Here is a 21,447-nt window from a genome sequence, read left to right as displayed (position 1 = left end):
ATGTGCTGTTATCACATCCTTGATAACTGACTCCAGCAGTTTCCCCACCACCAAGGTTAGGCTAACCGGTCTATAATTCCCCGGTTTCTCTCTCCCTCCTTTTTTAAAAAGTGGGGTTACATTAGCCACCCTCCAATCCTCAGGAACTAGTCCAGAATCTAACGAGTTTTGAAAAATTATCACTAATGCATCCACTATTTCTTGGGCTACTTCCTTAAGCACTCTAGGATGCAGACCATCTGGCCCTGGGGATTTATCTGCCTTCAATCCCTTCAATTTACCTAACACCACTTCCCTACTAACATGTATTTCACTCAGTTCCTCCATCTCACTGGACCCTCTGTCCCTTACTATTTCTGGAAGATTATTTATGTCCTCCTTAGTGAAGACAGAACCAAAGTAATTATTCAATTGGTCTGCCATGTCCTTGCTCCCCATAATCAATTCACCTGTTTCTGTCTGCAGGGGACCTACATTTGTCTTTACCAGTCTTTTCCTTTTTACATATCTATAAATGCTTTTACAGTCCGTTTTTATGTTCTCTGCCAGTTTTCTCTCATAATCTTTTTTCCCCTTCCTAATTAAGCCCTTTGTCCTCCTCTGCTGAACTCTGAATTCCTCCCAGTCCTCAGGTGAGCCACTTTCTCTGGTTAATTTGTATGCTACTTCTTTGGAATTGATACTATCCCTAATTTCTCTTGTCAGCCACGGGTGCACTACCTTCCTTGATTTATTCTTTTGCCAAACTGGGATGAACAATTGTTGTAGTTCATCCATGCAACCTATAAATGCTTGCCATTGCATATCCACCGTCAATCCTTTAAGTGTCATTTGCCAGTCTATCTTAGCTAATTCACGTCTCATACCTTCAAAGTTCCCCTTCTTTAAGTTCAGAACCTTTGTTTCTGAATTAACTATGTCACTCTCCATCTTAATGAAGAAGTCGACCATATTATTCTCTGTTAGTTAAACAGATACCAATTCTTTCACTCTTCGAACGGATCTCTCCAATGCTGCAATATTCTCTTTAACCCCAATTTCTGTTGAGGAGCAATTCATCTGATCTGCACTGTTCCATCCCCCCAAAACCTGGTTCCAAAGCCCCAGGAATCTGGAACTCCATTCAAAGCCATAGATTGGTCTCAAAATGATGCAGTCAAGCACATCTCATAGTATTTATTTCTATGCCCACTATTGCATGGCACAAAGCATATTGATGGTTGTCAACTCAGCTTTGTATTCTGTTTCCAAATCCTTAAATTCTGCCATCAGGACCTCTCCTCTTTTTTCCCCTATGTCATTGGTATGATATGGACAACAACCTCTGACAATTTACCACCCCTTCTCCAGAACTTTCTGCAGATATCCAATGATATCCTTGACTCTGGCATCAAGGAGGCAACTTACCAACTTGAAATAAAATTTTAATAAAATTAACTAACTGTAGAGTGAGGCATCTGTTGTCCAGGGTCAACCATGAATGTTGCATCTTAGCTGTCTAGGTATGCAAGCTAGGGCAGTATGATATGGAGAACAAGTTGATGCCCATATAGCAAGCTCCCCCTTTCTATGTATCTGATGAACCCAAAGAAATGGCAGAGACTGATATAGTTTGGTACCAGGTGTGTTGCAGGAGTTGCCAGTCAGCACTGAACTCAACTGCCTTAGGTACTCCAGCTTTGGATTTTTCCCTCAGGGTTTACTCCTGAAGCTTCCCCATGAATTGGTGAACTATCTATGGTACTATAATTTTGGTTTTGCCACACTCCCCAAAGGAACTTCACTCCTTTTAGTAGACAGAACTGAACTGGAGAGTGAAGTGCCTTCAGAAATTGCTTGAACTGCCTCCCTGCTCCTGACTGTCAGGCAGGCACCCATTCCCTTTCTGCCAGCGCTCTTAATCTCAGAGTCAATACCTTCTGATCAATACCTCCAAGGCCACTGATGAAAAGGACAGACTTACTGATGTCCCACAGTGACACTGACTCACTCAGACTCCAAAACCTGAAACTGGAACTCTTCCTGTCACAGAGTAATTTGGCACAGGAACAGGCCCTTTGAGCCAACGAGTCCTTGTCCACCTAATTGTCTAACTGATCTAATCCCACTTGCCTGCATTTGGTCCATTTCCCTCTAAATATTTCCTGTCCATGTACTAATGTCCAAGTATCATTTTACCTATTTCTCTGGCAGCTCCATATACCCAGCACCGCTATGTAAAGTTGCCTCTTCTCTCTCACTTTTAATCTATGCCGTCTGGATTTTCTCCACTTTTGGGCATTGTGGGGTTGCTACGTTGGCATCAGAATGTGTGGCAACACATATGAGCTGTCCTCAGCACCTCCTTGGGTTCCTTGGGTTGTGTTGGTTGTTAACAAAAACAATGCATTTTGTAGTATGCTTTGCTGTACATGTGATAAATAAGTGAATTGGTATCTCATTCTGAGGAAAAGACCACAGCTGTTCACTGTATCTGTGCCCTTCATGATAATATCAGAGAATGTATACAGTGTACAACCTGAAATTCTTACTCTTCGCAGACATCCATGAAATAAAGAAGCCCAAAGAATGAATGATAGAAAAAACATAGAATCTCAATCCCTCCCCTCCCCCTCCCACACACAAGCAGCAGCAAAGCATCAAACCTCCCCCTCTCCCCACTTGTTCCAGCAGAAAACATCAGCCACCCCACCACCCACCACGCAAGCAAAAGCAAAGCCCCAGAGACAGCATGATCTAAAGTCCATCAAAAGCCACTGTCCATCCCTACAGTTCAACATCCCACAGTCTCTCACTAACGAGGGAAAGAGAGGTATCTCCCCTGCCACAGTGGGGGGGAGGGGGGAGTGCGCAACAGCTCACTGTTTCAGCTACAAAAACCCCAGCCTATTCAGAATCTCCTGATAAATCAACCCCTCGGATTCACATAACCTCTTGCACCGGAGGTTGTCCAGCAGCTGGGTAGCATCCCAGTGTTCCCCCAGAACATGCATTCCACCAGTCATCACTCCATTTATTCCATTAACCCAAACTCAGCAGGGTTGCATTTTCCTTGTTCTCTGTAGTGTCACTGGAACTCTTTTCCATGCTTCTTGTAAAACCATGAATTCATCATGGCTACAACTCGACAGAATTTACACATTCTATTCTTTTTCAATATTTAGATTTACCAGCTTCCACGCGAAGAGCCAGTAAGTCTCGGTAGCAGATTAATAGAAGTGACAACAGAGTACCAACACAACCTGATTAAAATGCACTAAGCCGTTCTAATTCCCTTTAACCATTATATGGCAAAGGGTGTACTGTCCTCGTGATTGATTATTGCCCTTTTAATGCTTTTTAGCTGTTTGGTTGCCTTGGTTACAATATACTGATAAACTTTTTTATATTACTTCCCTTGTCCTGAGGAGATGCATTTGTCTTAACCATTCTATCCTTTTACCAAACATTACTCATAATGATACGCTCCACTAAAGCATCTTTTAAACCAAAGATATGCTGGTTCCAGATGGTCAGACATTGGGGTACTTAGGTGTGTTTCATTAGGTTTCCATTCAATAAGTACATTTAATGCCAGAGAAATGTATACAATATACATCCAGATTTTTTTTCTTTTCAAACATCCACGAAAACAGAGGAATGTCCCAAAGAATGAATGACAGGTAAATTTAGAACCCCAAAGTCCCCCCCACAGCTCTCCCTCCAATGCATAAGCAGCAGCCAATCAACAACCCCCCTACCCCACTAGCAAAAAAGTATTGTCACCCCCTCTGAGCACTCAAGCATGCAGCAAGGCATCAATAAAGACACAGTCTTGCAGTATCCCAATGACTTTTCATTCATCCGGTATTCAACATACCACAGGCTCTCTCTCTCTCCAATAAGGGAAAAAGAGGTGTCCCCGTTTCACAGCGAGAGGGGAGACATAACAAAGCAACTCGCTGATTTATGGTGTTAAAAGTCTGTTGCATCGGTTTTTCCAAGCTCTGTGCCCAAGGAACTCAGGTCTCTGGGCACACAGCCAGCAGCCAGCTCACTGCTCTCGATCTTCTGTCTCCCACGACACACCAGTCTTCTGTGGTGGCACCAACCTGGAGTCCACCCACCTCCAGAGCCACAAAATCCCCAACTCTGAAGGCGCGCTAGTCTTCTAGGCCGTGTCCTTGACATATCGAATAGCATGAGACCCTGAGAGTGGGTCCCACTTCTGCAGAGAACCGAAGTCACCGTGTAACTCCAGGTCAGGGTCTTCAAAAGAACCCTGAAAGCAAAAAATAGAGATGTTAAAGATAAAAATAGAGCTGTTTCAGAAGATGCAAGCAAAGGAGTCGCCGTTAGGCGTCTTCGTCCTGCTAAGCTCCGCCCTGAAGGTGTTGGACCTTCATTCCCGAAGGTATGATGGAAAATTGTTTTTTTTACCACACAATTATTCCTGATATTTATTGCTTATTTATTTACTATTATTTCTTTCTTGTATTTGCACAGTTTGTTGTCTTTTGCACACTGTTTGAACAGTACTGTGTGAAGGCACTGTCTTAGGCGTGTGCACACGCACGCGCACACACACACACACACACACACACACACACACACATATATATATATATATAGAATAGAGCTAGGGAGCCTGAGACTTTTGCACAGTACTGTAGTAATTTACATATTGCACTGTACCGCTGCTGCAAAAAAAGACAAATTTCATGACATACGTGAGTGATGATAAACTTGATTATGATTATGGGTCTATATTGTGTACAGAGATTGGGAAAGAGGCAGGGAGCGGGGAATCATGGTTGGGAAAAGGAGAAGGGAGAGGGAAGCAGCAGAGAGTCATTCTGTAATGATCAATAAACCAATTATTTGGAATCAAATGACCTTGCCCAGTGTCTCAGGGCTGAGAGTGTCTGCACCCACACCAATCCTGCCCCAGTACTCCTTCTCCGCCACCTGTCCCACAGCCCTCGTGCAGTGCTCCATCCTCACCATTCCCAACATGCTTTGCCCCCGGCAGGTTTACAAATTCACTCTCAGCTCCATGTCGACAAATGCAAAAATCTTCGCCCCCCCCTCCCCAGCTGTATATATGTACCTAAAACATTTGCACAGTACTGCATGTACTTTGACAATAAATTTACTTTGAACTTTCTGAACCTAAGTATTAACACTAGGATAGCTTTTAGAGCATTATCTTCCACGACCTATTACAGGTTACGTACTCCTTACCCAAAATTCCAAAATCTGAAAACCTCTGAAATCTGAATTTTTTTTTGAGTGCTGACATGACATCTCAAATGGAACATTCCACAAGACCCCATGAAGGTTCCCAGATGATATGCAGGTCCTGGGCATCACAGACAGTTCTGAGATGTGACCTCACATAAGCAATGAACAAAGGTTAATGAAAAATAGAAAAACACTGCATAAAGTGAAAATGAAGATCTCGATCGTGTATCGCCAGTGTCAGAGTGAACATATGCCGCTTAATGGCATGCTGATCATGAAACAAGCAAAGATCTGTAGTAATGAACTGAAAATTGAAGATAGTTGTAAATGTTCTGCAGGCTGGTTGCAGAAATTTAAGGAAATGCACAAAATTAAAGCTTTAAAGCATCTGCTGATCATGAAAATCTAACGCCAGAACAAGTCTATGATGCTGATTTTTTTTTATACCTTATGTATTGGCATTAGATTTTATAAGAGTTGCTGATTAAAATCTAATTCCAGAACAAGTTTACAATTGTCACCCTGCACACATTATATTTTCATTATATTAATGATAGGTAATCATTTTTACTGTTGATACATATGTGTGATGAACAAGTGTCAGACGAAGACAGCTTATCAGTAGCACATAAATTCAGAGTCAGAAATGAAGGCGATCCCAAGCTATGTCATTATATTTTCCAAAATCAGAAAAAAATCCAAAACACATCCTGCCCCAAGCATTTTGGATAAGAGGTACTGAACCTGTAGTTAGAACCTGTTTAATGTCAACTTGAGTGAAATGTCCAGGGAAACAGTGTGCAGTGGTTGGCTAGAGTTCATACTGAAAACTATGCTCCAACATTAGAAATATTGGAGGAGGAGAAGATGGTGGCGTGACGGCAACACGCGCGGCCTCTCCGGCGAATGAATGATATCTGTTATCTGTCAAGTAGGGGACTGTGCACAATTTTGATTTGATGGAGACGGACGTGAGAGTGTGGAGGAACATCTGGAAATCTTCTGAAATGCCTGCTTCGCTGCTGCTGCTACTGTGTGGTAACCGGAATCTCTGAAGCAAAAAGCCCCGAAATCCTCGGCTTTGCGTGTTTCAGCGACCCGGGCGAGGTCGAAGGCGCACGGCAGAGGATGGCGCTCGGGAGGCTGTATTGGAGCGGCTGGTCGGAGGCTCGACGTTTTCGGACAGACAGACTCAGTGTTGGCTGTGGTCAGCTGCTTCCAAGGCATTGGCAAGTTGACGGTGCCTGGAGGTTTATGGCAGGGAGTTTCTCCCTTTTGCCGCCTACTATCGGGGACTCGGGAGTCGATTGACTCGGGGACTTTGAGACTATTTTTACCGTGCCCATGGTTTGTTCTTCATCAAATTATGGTATTATTTTGCACTGCTGTGACTATATGTTATAATTATGTGGTTCTGTCAGTGTTAGTCTTTGGTTTGTCCTGTTTTCTGTGATATCACTCCGGAGAAACATTGTATCATTTCTTAATGCATGTATACATTTCTAAATGACAATAAAAGAGGACTGAGTGTTCTCATAATCTAAATACTGATTGTTCATTGTGAAGCTCATGATGAGAGTGGCTTAGTTGAAGTTGAATTTCCATTAGTAGTATCCCAAACGAACATAGGTTCATAGGTTTTTCTGGCGTGCATTTTGTAAGATGCTGTGAGGCACTGAACAGCCACTGACTGGTTGGAGAAAATTGTTGTTTTCCTTGGTAATATGCCAGTTACATAACCATTCAGTCACCTACTTGATAAAAAAAACTTCCTTAGTATACAATAGGTATATTGTAGATTAGTGACTGTGCCAAATTAGATTCTCTGCGAGAGTACTGTTAATCTACGCCAAGTATGGAGCAGCACTGAACTGAATCTGCACCATGGATCCGTTTACGTTTATTGCTTCTTCAAAGTTCAAATCTCAAATTATCAAAGTACGTATGCAGTATACAACCCTGAGATTCTTCTTCCTGCAGACAGCCACAAAACAAAGAAACAGCATGGAGTCCATTCAAAGAAAACATCAAACACCCAACGTGCAAAAAAAAAACAAATCACACAAAAAAACAAGTGAAAAACATAGAATATTAAACATCAAACCACAAAGTTATTGAAACAGTCTAAGAATGTTCGGGAATGCACAAGGTTTGCCATGTGCTGAATATTGACAAATCTTGTAGAGCTTACACCACCCATGTGCTCGTGGGCAGCTCTGTCCTGAGTGGCATTGTGAACCTCCATCTCTGTCTGTCTTTGGCCATTTGTTCATCATGCTAATAACTTCCTCTCGGTTTTCGCTACTGTCAGCCACGTAAGGCTCAGGAATGCCATTGTGCACAGATGTAGAAGGATTTGTTATTTATCTGTCTGTAACCATCAAGGTTGTTAGCCCTGAGCTGAACTCCTGAACCTAGAGGACCAGTGCATCACTCTTAGTCTGGCCTCTTCCCTTTGACCTACTTGGCATGGGCATTCCTACCAAGAGGCAAAGCATAAAGCCCTGACTCCAGCCAGGATAGCTCTGAAGGTCATTGAGGAATGCAAGCCTCCAAACCCTACGACAAGGTTGTACTCCTCTTGGAGGTGTGCTGCACAAGACTGCAGGCATAACTCTCAGTGCCTGAACAGGATTCAGAACGTACAGGAGTCAAATTTTACTCCTCATCATAAGCTTCCTATGGGCACCTTGTTCTTCAAGATGGGACATTGGCCAGATGAACAGAGACCCTTTGGAGGCAGAAGCTATATCCTACAAGAGTTGCTTTACTGTATTTATAATGTCTCGTTGCTTCTCACTTACTCAGCTTGCAACCTGCTAGGCTGTAGTCTTACAGACTGACTGACTAATCATCCAATTAACACCAACACATGTTTAGAAGCTCACCTCCATTAAGGAGAAGCTAACAGCTGCAGTAGGATCAGTATACTGTACAGTACTCAGATTCCAAACTTCATTCCATTGAAGTCAGTGTTAGAGAATTATTACTATTGATCTACTATTGAATCTTCTGAGGTTGTGATCCATGATGGTTTAAATACAGTATGGTGCAAAAGTCTTAGGCATATGTATGTACAGTACTTAGAAAAAGTATTCTCCCTCACCCCCCCCCCTTGGAAGTTTTCATGTTTTATTGTTGACAACACTGAATCACAATGGATTTAATTTGGTTTATTTTGACACTGATCAACAGAAAAATACTCTTTCATGCCAAAGTGAAAACAGATCTCAACAAAGTGATCTAAATTAATTACAAATATAAACACAAGATAATTGATTGCCGAAGCATTCACCCCCTTTAATATGACACATGAAATCATCACTGGTGTAGCCACTTGGTTTTAGAAGTCGCATAATTAGTTAAGGTGTCCAATCTATATATAAACCTGTGTGCATTCGAGGTGTTTCAACTGACTGCAGTAAAAATACACCTGTATCTGAAAGGTCCAACTGCTGGTGAGTCAGTATCCTGCCAAAAAACTACACTATGAAGATAAAATAATACTCTAAGTAACTGTAAAAAGGTTATTGAAAAGCACAAGTCAGGAGATGGATGCAAGAAATTTCTGAGTCACTGAATATCCCTTGATTACAGTTAATAAATGGAAAGAATATGGCACAGCTGTAAATTTGCCTAGAACAGGCTGTCCTCAAAAACTGAGTGACCTTGAAAGAAGGGGATTAGTGAGGGAGGTCACCAAGATACCCATGACAACTCTGGAGGAGTTACAAGCTTCGGTGGCTGAGATGGGAGAGGCTGCGCATACAACAACTGTTGCCCGGGTACTTCACCAGTCACAGTTTTCTGGGAGAGTGGCAAAGAGAATGCCATGTAGAAAAAATGTCACATGAAATCTCAGCCAGAGTTTGCCAGAAGGCATGTGGGAGACTTTGAATTCAGCTGGAAGAAGTATGGTCTGATGAAACCAAAATTGAGCTTTTTGGCCATCAGACTAAATGCTATGTTTTGTGCAAGCCAAGCACTGTGCATAATCAAAAACATACCATTCCTACTGTGAAGCATGGTGGTGGCTACATCCTGCCGTGGGAATGCTTCAGTGCAGCAGGCCCTGGAAAGCTTACAAAGGTAGAGGGTAAAATGAATGCAGCAGAATACAGGGAAGCCCTGGAGGAAAACCTGATGCAGTCTGCAAGAGAACTGTGACTTGGGAGAAGATTTGCTTTCTAGCAAGACAATAACCCCAAGCATAAAGCCAAAGCTACACAGGAATGGCTTAAAAGCAACAAAGTTAATGCCCTGGAGTGTGTATATTTTCCACAAGTTTCCATGCCTCCTAATGCCTTAAGGAATCTCTTGGCATAGATGACTGGTATCCCTCTAGCTGCTGCTACAGTCTTGGCTGAAGCAGTTTCCTTTTGTATGGTTCATCTATAGATAATGGTGACCCTACCCTTTGACCTGTTTTGTATGGGTGATCCATGAGCCAAAGCACAAGGCCCTGACTCCAACCAATGTATCTCCTGGTCATTGAGTCATGCATGCTTCCAAACCCTATGACCGGATTGTGGTCCTCTTGGAGGTTTCACAGATTACTCCAGTATTTTTACCAATAGTATTTAGTACTTCTGGTTTTCACTTTCAGTGAATCATGTCTTTCCCATTAACTCTGTGAGATGGATGCAAAGCATTTTTAGCTATTTCCTTATTCTAAATGACAGTATATTTTCTGTTGTTCTCTTTTGTATATTTATGGAAATTCATACCTCTTAAATTCCCTGTGATTTATACTCATATACTATTTTCTCGATTTGAATTAATAATAATAATAATAATAACTTTATTGATCCCAAGAGGGAAATCCTTGCATTACAGCAGCAACATTTAAAAACACACCTAGCAGTATGCAGACTTAACTAATAATAATATACAAAAATAATAAGATGCTGTCATGAGGTGGTGGCTGGGAATGGGTCCAAGTGCAAGACACAGACTCTGAAGTACTAGGGACAGGACTAGGATACAGAATGAGGGCTAGGACATGGATACGAAAACCGGGAACCCAGAACAGGACTGGACAGGAGAGCTAGAAGCCAGGGCTTGGAGCCAGAGACTGGGCAAGGACCCAGAACCTGGGTCTTTCCTCTGGCTTGGACCCCAGAACTAGGCAAGGACGTGACTCGGCTGGCAGGCAAGACGAGGCTGGAGTCTTCAGTCTTGAGGCAAGGCTGGAGACTTCAGGCGAGGCTCGAGACCAGAGACTTGAGGCTTGGGGTCTTGAAGCTTGGCTTGGGGCAAGGCTCTGCTAGAGACTTGAGGTGAGGTTTGGCTAGAGACTTGAAGCGAGGCTTGGCCAGAGACTTGTGGGCTTGAAACTCCTCCTGGGCAGGGCGCAGATCACCTGGGCAGGCGCAGATCTCCACCCGATGGAGGCAAGGGACAGAACCCACCGCATTGTAATGGCAATCTAGCCTGACTTACCCAACGGAGGCAAGGGACAGGAAGGGACAGGACTCACCGCAGGGTAACGGCAATCTGGCCTGGCTTACCTGACGGAGGCAAGGCACAGGAGGGGACAGGACCCACCGCAGGGTGATGGCAATCTGGCCTGGCTTACCCAACAGAGGCAAGGGACAGGAAGGGACAGAACCCATCGCAGGGTAACGGCAATCTGGCTTGGATTACCCGATGGAGGCAAGGGGCAGGAAGGGACAGGACCCACCACAGGGTGACAGCAATCTGGCCTGGCTTACCCGACGGAGGCAAGGGACAGAACCAACCACAGGGTAATGGCAATCTGGCCTGGTTTACCCGACGGAGGCAAGGGACAGTTAGGGAGCAAGGTACAGGGTGGCTCCAAGACACGACTTCAGGCGAGATGAGGTGAGAGTTACCGGCAAGACAAGGCAAGGCTTCAGGCAATGCAAGTCGAGACAAGAACTTAAGGTGAGGCGAGAGTTACCGGCAAGACAAGGCAAGGCTTCAGGTGAGGAAACAGAAGGCAGGGGAAGGAATACGAGGAGTAAGGACAAGAACAATCCAGCACCCCGCCCTGGTCTCTGGAGGTATTTATGCAGCCAGCCCCAACGAGAATCAGCTGCCTCAATTAGTGCTCAACAGGAACAGAAACAGGGTAGACAGGAAAAGCTGGAGCAAGGGTCGATGGACCAGACGGTGAACCGGAATGCGGACTTCACGGACTGGACCATGACAGATACACAATAATAATTTACCAATGTGCACTAATATGCAATAATAATGTATGAAATAATAAAACAGAGACTGTTGTACTATCATGTGTGTTCTCCTGATACACAGAGATGAACTGTTGTATATGCTTATTGCATCTTGTAGGGAAGATTTTCTGTGATGATCCTTGTGACAACGGAGCTGAATGAGTTTGTTAGAAAGAGTGTGCTGCTGCTTTATTCAGTAGGTCATGTAGGGCAGCGGTCCCCAACCACCGGGCTGCGGACTGGTACTGGGCCGCAAAGCATGTGCTACTGGGCCGTGAGGAAACCTTTCCTCATTCCCTGTCATGCCAACTGTTGAGCTTGAACATACGCGAGGTCATTACGCATGTGAGGTCATTACCCACGCATCATCCATGTCAGTGCAGGAAGCAGATCAACTCCTCGAGCTTGCAAATGACGGCGGGCTGAAAAGTATGTTTGACATAACATCTCTGCCGGCATTCTGGATCAAAGTCAAGGCTAAATATCCTGAGTTAGCCATGGAAGCACTGAAAACGTTGCTTCCATTTCCAACATTTTTCTGCGAAGCGGAGTTCTCTGCAATGAATGCAATGAAAACTAAATTGCGGAATAGGCTGGACATAAGGAACCCCCTTCGAGTATCGCTGTCTCCCATCACCCCTCAATAGGACCATGTTGTTGCAGGGAAACAAGCCAGAGCTCCCACTGATTCAGCGATATTGGTATGTTGCAATGATTTTATATGTTCATATGGGGAAAATATGTGCTGTGTTTAATATCCAAACGTTACTTAAAATGTTATGATGCTATTGACTTACATAACCATATAACAATTACAGCATGGAAACAGGCCATCTCGGCCCTTCTAGTCCATGCCGAACACTACTCTCACCTAGTCCCACTGACCTACACTCAGCCCACAACCCTCCATTCCTTTCCTATCCATATACCTATCCAATTTTTCATTAAATGATAATATTGAACCTGCCTCTACCACTTCACCTGGAGGTTCATTCAACACTTACTTCAAACTCCCCTGTCCTCCCCCGAGAATTGACTTATCACTATATTCATGTGAGGAAAATATGCGTTGTGTGTTTAATATTAAATTCGTTAGATAAACCCTTTTAGAAACGAAATTGAGTGTATTAGCCACTTATCACCTCTATTCCGGTCATGATTAACACTCCCCCACACCACCCCGAACAGAATCTCCAAAAACGATTTGTAGAAAAAAAATCGGCACGTACATGCATGCGTACCAGTGCCCGCACAAGGCTTCATGGTATTGTAGTCTTTCCTGGGTAAACACAACGTATTTGACTGCTACTCTTGTCCATTGGCAACCCTACCTCCCACCCCCCCCACCCCGGGTCAGCCAGTCTGCAAGAATATTGTCAATATTAAACCAGTCTGCAGTGCAAAAAAGGTTGGGGACCTCTGATGTAGAGGATGTACCTGATTGTCCATAATGAGTAACAGTTTGTTTAGTGGACTCCTCTCCACTCGCTACAGCAAACTGAAAAAAGATCTCTAACATCCTGCTGCACACATTGAAGGATCCAGTTTCCTTAGTAAATAGAGTCTGCTCACCCACTTCTTGTAAACAGCCTTGGTGTTGGTTTACTCAGTCAAGCCTGTTGTCAAGGTGAACACCCAAGTATTTGTACTCTTCACCTTCGCAACCCCCTTGTCCCAGAATGTATACAGGACTCGTCACAGTCCACTCCCTCCTAAAATCAATCATCATCACCCTGGTTTTGGCCATTATTTTTTCAGTTATCTGCTTTACAATTTTCCACCAATTCATAAGCTCAACATCTGTTTTCCAGCTGTAACTAGAGAATTGAACAGAATGTTATGGTAATTGTGAGGGGAAATGAATGCAAATGTAGGATGGCTCTGTTTAGTTTTATGGAGCACTGGGGAGACAGCATCTGGAGTTTTGTATGCAATATTATTCTCCATTTATAAAAAAGAATATGCAAGTACTGGAAGCAGTTCAAAGTAGAATTGCTAGACTAATGCCTCAGATGGGCAGCTTGCCTATGAGAAAAGTTAAATAAGCTTCACTTGAATCTTCTGAAGTTTAGAAGAGTTCAAGGGGACAAGTGAAACGTACAAGATCCTTGGCACGTGGTTGGTCGTAGTTACTGAGCATGAAGATGGTGTGTCCTCTTGTTGGAGAATCTAGAGCTAGGGGATCACTATTTTAAGATAAGGGGCGCCCATTTAAAATGATGAAGTAATGATTTTTATTTAGATAGCTGTAACCCTTTGAAACTCTTCAAGCAAAGTTTGGTGGAAACATGTCTTTGAGTATTTTGAAGGTAAACATACAGTACTGTATAAAAGTCTTAGGCACCTATATATAGCTAGGATGCCTAAGACATTTGCACAGTACTGTATTTGTCAACGTGGAGCGGGGAGCAAGTTTATAAATCTGGTGGGAGCAAAGAATGTTGGGAATGGTGAGAGTAGTGTGCTGCAGGAGGTGTGTAGGACAGGTGGCAGAGAAGGAATGCCAGGGGAGGGGGGTGGCATAGGTACAGACACACACAGCCCTGATGCTGCAGGTAAGGTCATTTGATTCCAAACAATTGGTTTATTGATCAATATAGAATGTCCCTCTGTCATAAGGGGGCGCTGAAGGCGGACCCAAATGCAAGGCACAGACACTGAAGTACTAGGAATAGGATACGGAGTGTCAAGAAAACAAGGGAAGTGGGGAAGAAAGGACGCTGGACATTGACTAGGAGCTGGGACAGGAACACAGACTTGGGCTAGTACTTTGGCTGGGAAAGCAGGACCAGAACAAGGAACTGGGAACAAGGAGCCTGGGTTTGGACTCCGAGCCAGAGACTGGACAAGGACCCAGAACCTGGGTCTTGACATGGGCTTGGACCCTGGAACTAGGCGAGGACATGACATGGCTACAGGACTGGATATGGCTTGGGTTCTTTGAGGCTTGGGTACAGGACTAGGCGAGGCATGGGTTCTTCAAGGCTTGGCTACAGGACTAGGTGAGGCTTGGGTTCTTCGAAGCTTGCTACAGGACTAGACGTGAGACTCCTGGACAGGACGAGGGAACTCCAGCACCAGATGAGGGATCTAAACAGCACAGGGCTGGGCGAGGTACTCCTGGGCTGGGCGAAGCACATGAACAGGAGGAGACACATGGACAGGATGAGAACACGGAGCCATGACTTGGTCTTGGAGACAGGAAACTTGGAGCCTTGGACTTGAGCATGGGAAACACAGAGCCTTGGACTTGAGCACGGGAAACATGAAGCCTTGGTCTTGAGCACAGGAACATGGAACACAGAGCCAGGACCCCCTCCTTGGGAACAGGACCAAGGGCCGGGGCTGTTTCTATACACAGTACACTGAACACGAAGAGACAGTTCTCCACTCAGGGTAGTGGCAAACTGCCGGACCTACCCAGCGAAGGTGGGGACACAAAGAGGCGGTTCCCAACACAAGGTAGCGGCAAACGGCCGGACCTACCTAGCGAAGGCGAGGACACAGAGACAGTTCCCAACACAAGGTAGCAGCAAACGGCCGGACCTACCTAGCAAAGGCGAAGACACAAAAAGACAATTCCAAACAATGACAGACTGTTCCTTATCTTGACACAGCAAGGCCCCGGTTTTGCTCCGGTGGTTGAACTTGATAGCATTACAGGCAAGGTTGCAGGCGAAGGCTTCAGGCAAGGCTTCAGAAGGAAGGGGAAGAGAAGAGAACAGTCCAGCAAATGAAGCTGAACCCAGGAGCTATTTACAAACAGTATGTAGCCAGCCCAAAATGAGTATCAGGTACCTCAATTGAGACACTGAAAAGAACAAGGGAGAAAACAGGAAACCCAGAACAAGGATCGATGGACTGTATTGTGAACCGGAATGCAGATTTCACGGACCGGACCATGACACCCTCTGGTGTTTCCCGATCCCTCCTCTCTCCCTTCCCCTTTTCCCCTTCAGTCCACAATAATGACCCATATCAGGATCAGATTTATCATCACTCAGATATGTCATGAATTTAGTTTTTTTTTGCAGCACCACAACAGTGCAATACATAAAATTATTATGATATCATGCTAAAGTCTTAGGAGTTCTAGCTATATATACATTTATGCACTGGACTTTTGCACAGTCCTGTAGATAGATTTTTGATAGTTTAGGGAGGAAAGGTTACCACAAATAGATGGAAATGCCTAGCTGAGATTACTGATTTTATTGATAGCAGGAGTAGCTGTGAGTGGTCTAAGCTACTGCTGATTCATGTGTTCATATCCAGATCACTGGTTAATGCAGGAAACTGCCTGTGGGGATGAACTGCTACTTCCCTTGAACTATTCAGTGCTTAAACCAACCAGCACTACAATTCAGCAATACTATGGCCCCTTTCGACCATTTGCTGTAAGATTGATTTTGTTTTTCTACTAATTCTGATCTTTCTTGTAAAACCTATGTATAATTTTGTTTTTAAAAGGAATATATACTTACTGAGATACAGTGGGGAATAGGCCCTTCTGGCCTTTCAAGCCACACTATCCAGAAATCCCCTACCTTAATCCTAAACTAACCAGGGGACAATTTACAATGATCTATTACCAGACCAGCCAGTAAGTCTTTTTCTTATGAATGTTGATTTCATGATGCTCTTTGTCTGTGATGTGGCTGTAAGTAATTTTTTTCTTTGCACCTGTGCATACATTACTTGTGCATATGACAATAAACTTGACTCTGCCTTTCAACATAAGGCTATGATTGCCCTGGAGCGAGATCAGAGAAGATATTGGGCAGGCTGGGTTTATTTTCCAGGGAGGGTAGGAGACTGGGGAGTGAGCTGATAGAGAAGTACAAAATTATGAGAGAAATGGAAAGAGTGCAGAATAAATCTTCATTCATTGATGAGGGTGTGTAAGATAAGGGGGCATATGTTCAAGGAGAGTAGAAGATTTAGAGGAGATATGCAAGGGGAATCCGGAATGCACTGCCTGTGGAGCTGGTGAGGAAAGATGTCACACGACACTTGAGAAGCTCTCAGCAAGTACTTGAACCACCAAGGCATGGAAAGTTGTGGACCTAATGCCAGTAACGATTGCAGAGGTTACGGAGGTATTAGTGATGATCTTTCAAGAATCAATAAATTCTGGCATTGTACCTGATGATCGGAAAATTGCAAATGTTACTCCACTAATTAAGAAAGGTGAGAGGCAGCAGAAAGGAAACTATAGACCTGTTAGCCTGACGTCAGTGGTTGGGAAGTTGTTGGAATCGATTGTTAAGGACGAAATTAGGCAGTATCTGGAGGTACATGACAAGATAGGCCAAAGCCAGCATGGTTTTCTGAAAGAAAAATCCTGCCTGACAAACTTACTGCAATTCTTTGAGGAAACTATAAGCTGGGTAGACAAAGAAGATACAGTAGACGTGGTGTATTTGAATTTCAGAAGGCCTTTTACAAGGTGCCGCATATGAGGCTGCTTAGCAAGATAAGAGCCCATGGAATTACAGGGAAATTACTAGCGTGGGTGGAGCATTGGCTGATCGGCAGAAAACAGAGAGTGGGAATAAATGGATCCTATTCTGGCTGGCTGCTGGTTACCAGTAGAGTTCCACAGGAGTCGGAGTTGGGACTGCTGCTCTTTACGATGTACGTCAATGATTTTGACTACGGAATTAATGGATTTTTGGCTAAATTTGTCAATGATACAAAGATAGGTGAAGGAGCAGGTACTGTTGAGGAAACAGAGAGACTCAGATAGTTTAGGAGAATGGGCAGAGAAGTGGTAAATGAAATACAATGTTGGAAATTGTATGGTCAGACACTTTGGTTGGAGAAATAAACGGGCAGACTATTAATTAGATGGGGAGAGAATTCAAAATGCAGAGATGCAAAGGGGCTTGGGAGTCCTTGTGCAAGATACCGTAAAGGTTAACCTCCAGGTTGAGTTGGTGGTGAAGCAGGCGAATGCAATGCTGGCATTCATTTCGAGGGGTATACAATATAGGAGCAGGGATGTGAAACTGAGGCTCTATAAGGCACTCGTGAGACCTCACTTGGAGCATTGTGTGCAGTTTTGGGCTCCTTATTTTAGAAAGGATATACTGACATTGGAGAGGGTTCAGAGAAGATTCACAAGAATGATTTCAGGAATGGAAAGATTACTGTATGAGGAACGTCTGGCAGCTCTTGGTCTGTATTCCCTGGAGTTCGAGAGAATGAGGGCGGATCTCATAGAAACATTCTGAATGTTAAAAGGTTTGAACAGATTAGATATGGGAAAGTTATTTCTCATGGTAGGGGATTCTAGGACAAGAGGGCATGACTTCAGGATTGAAGGATGTCCATTTAGAACAGAGATGCAGAGAAATTACTTCAGTCAGAGGGTGGTAAGTCTGTGGAATTTGTTGCCACAAGCGGCTGTGGAGGCCAAGTCATTGGGTGTATTTAAGGCAGAGATAGATAGGTTCTTGATTAGCCAGGGCATCAAGGGGTATGGGGTGAAAACAGGGGAGTGGGGATGACTGGAAGAATTGGATCAGCCCATGACTGAATGGTGGAACAGACTTGATGGGCCGAATGGCCTTCTCCTCCTCTATATCTTATGTTCTAATGGGATTAGTTTTGATGGACTGAATGGACTGTTTCTGTGCCTTACAGATCCATGACGGTATCACTTAAGCTAGAATGAGAATCTACTGTTTCAGGTGATCAGCAAATCTTAACGATTGTGCCGTGTCTTGGGGCTTTCTGCTCCTTTAAGAGTACATAATTTTGTATGTCCACGGCATGGTCTAGGCAGCAGGCAGCTTGCTGCAAGCAGCTATTTTAAAATGGCAAATGTTATTCTATTTAATTTTGTTTGAATGAACACAAAAAAAAATGCTGGAAATTGCAGATCAGGCAGCATCCATAGTATGGGAAACAGAGCCAATGTTTCAGGTCGATGATCTTGAAACTGGAATGAAAACAGAAATGTTCAGGTGCAGAAGAATAGAGAGAGAAAAGAAAGGGCAAAATTAAAGTGTTACAGTGGAACATACAAGGGTTAATTGACAATAGGAATGACCAGAGATTTCAGAATGAGATGCGGACAGAAAGAAAAGATGTGAACAGAAAAGATGTAAATGGGTAAAGCAAATTCATGATACGAGTTAATTGAATTCAGTCCTGATGAAGGATTTCAGCCTGAAATTCATTTCCATAGATGCTGCCTGATCTGCAGAATTCCTCCAACATTTTGTATCAGCTACTGAGTTCATTGTTTGAACCCAGAAAGCTGTAACATGAGAGATGACATATTATCTTTGGAAGGTATAGAAGGCTGGGGTAAGAGAGGTCAGACTGGTGGTAGTGCAAGAATTAAATAGACCAGTGACTGGAAGTTCAGCATCATTCTTGCTGATTGAACAGAGACGTTCTGCAGAAACTACCTTATAACAAAGTTAGTGGTGTAGCTGCTGTAAAGGTACAGGTTAATAAGGGTAACAAGAGGATGTGTTTCAGATCAAAGTTTTGCAGGTTCCAAGGAAAAATTGGTTCAGACAAGACAGCTGAAGAAAATAAATCAACTCCAGAAGGTGATATCACTAGAATGCTGAAGGAAAGAAGATATAATTTGAAATTGCCTTCATTCAATTCCTGTATATGTTTGGATCAGTTTAACTTTTTCATCAGCAGAGCTATTGGATTCCCAGACAAGTGAACAGATTCTTCTAATGAATTGAATCTGGACTAGAGGCTGGAAAATTCCTCATGGATATCTCCATCAACCAATTACAGTATCAGGTATTTAAGAGTTTAACCAGTGAAATGAGGGTGATGGGGAGTGTCCTCTCCAAACATTTCATATGGGGGACTGCACAGCATCCCAGGGTGAGTACTCAGGATGTGAGCAGCACAACTGGCAAGTGTGTTTACGGACATTTTTAATCTCTCCCTCTCTCAGTGTAGAGTGCTCTCCTGCTTCAAATTATCCACCGTTGTCCCCGTACCAAAAAACACCAAGGTAACATGCTTGAACGACTAGCGTCCTGTCGCACTCACCTCAATAATAAGCAAACGCTTTGAGAGGCTGGTGAAGGACGACATCTGCAGCATGCTGCCACCCACACTGGACCCCCTACAATTTGCCTTCTGTCTCAGACGATGCAATAGTCACTGCTCTACATACCATCCTTACACATCTGGAGAAGAAGGATGCTTTTGTAGGAATGCTGTTCTTAGACTACAGTTCAGCATTCAACACCATAGTTCCCTCCAGGCTCGACAGGAAGCTCAGAGACCTCGGCTTTGACCCTGCCTTGTTTGTGCAGCTGGATCCTGGACTTCCTGTCAGATCACTGGCAGGTGGTAAGAGTGGGCTCCCTCACCTCCACTCCTCTAACTCTCAACACAGGAGCCCCTCAGGGCTGTGTACTAAGACCCCTCCTTTAATCCCTGTATACCCATGACTGTGTCGCCACCCACAGCTCTAATATGCTAATTAAATTTGCTGACGACACTACATTGATTGGCCTGATCTCAAACAATAATGAGGTGGCCTACAGGGAAGACGTCATCTCTCTGACACAATGGTGACAAGAAAACAACCTCTCCCTCACTGTCGCAAAAACAAAGGAGCTGCTTGTGGATTACAGGAGGAATAGAGACGGGCTAACCCTTATTGACATCAATGGATCTGGGGTTGAGAGGGTAAACAGCTTTACGTTCCTCACCATCCACATCACCGAGGACCTCACGTGGACTGTACACACCACCTGTGTGGTGGAAAAGACACAACTGTGCCTCTTTCACCTCAGACAGTTGAGAAAGTTTGGTATGGGCCTCCAAATCCTCAGAACTTTCTGCAGGGGCACAATTGAGAGCATCCTGACTGGCTGCATCATTGCCTGGTATGGAAAATATACCTTCCCTAATCGCAGGATTCTGCAGAGAGTGGTGTGGACAGGCCAGCACATCTGTAGTTGTGAACTTCCCATGATTCAGGACATTTACAAAGGCAGGTGTGAAAAAAGGGCACGAAGGATCATTGGGGACCCGAGTCACCCCAACCACAATCTATTCCAGCTGCTACCATCTGGGAAAAGGTACCACAGCATAAAAGCCAGGACCAACAGGCTTTGGGACAGCTTCTTCCAACAGCCCATCAGACTGATTAACTCACGCTGATTTGAGTATATTTCTATGTTACATTGACTGATCTGTTTATTATAGATTACTATGATTGCACAGCGCACATTTAGACAGAGACGTGACATAAAGATTTTTACTCCTCGTGTATGTGAAGGATGTAAGAAATAAAGTCAATTCAATTCAATATCCAATTGCCTTCCTGTTACGCTAACATTTTAATTCAGTGAATCACATGAGTGTCTTGGGTATTACTGCTGCTCTGTACTCTTTGGAGACGACCTCAACATTCTTGTCCATTGGGAACAAGTCAATGTTTTGTGTCCTATTTGATTGTAACATCTGTTAGAACAGAACAGAATAGAACAAAACTTTATTGTTATTGCTCAAGACAGGGAGTTTGCAGTGCTACTCCAGTTCGTGAAAAAACATATATTTACAATGTACTTGATACGGCTTAAAATTAACGTTCCATATTTACGTGCAACAAGTGACTTTGATAGTGATTGATGGACTGATTGATTGATTGATAAGTTGTCTGTCATATCTGACGATGACCGATTTGTGTAGTTCTGTTGTGTGTTTGTAGGTGGCTGCTGAGCAACACAGATGGACACAACAAAGACAGGAAAACTGTGCCGGATCTGGATGTGGAGCTGCTACTAATGCTTTCCTTCTTTGTCAGGTAGCGATCAGTACTGCTCGGCGTCTCTCCTCCAGGTTGTTGTGAGCGCTTCTAACCAAGGCTCACCATCCACTCTGGTCTTGCGCTCTCTGTTCCAGCCATTTTGGTACAAGCCCAGCGTGTGCAGTGTTTGAACCTCTTACTGGGTCTGCCTCAATTCCTCTTGCCCAGTGAAAGCTTACCGCATAGTAACTGTTTCAGGATCCATGCGTATGACATGGC

Source organism: Mobula hypostoma, chromosome 3 (genome assembly GCF_963921235.1).
Source record: "Mobula hypostoma chromosome 3, sMobHyp1.1, whole genome shotgun sequence".
NCBI lineage: Eukaryota > Metazoa > Chordata > Chondrichthyes > Myliobatiformes > Myliobatidae > Mobula > Mobula hypostoma.
This window is presented reverse-complemented; position numbering follows the sequence as displayed.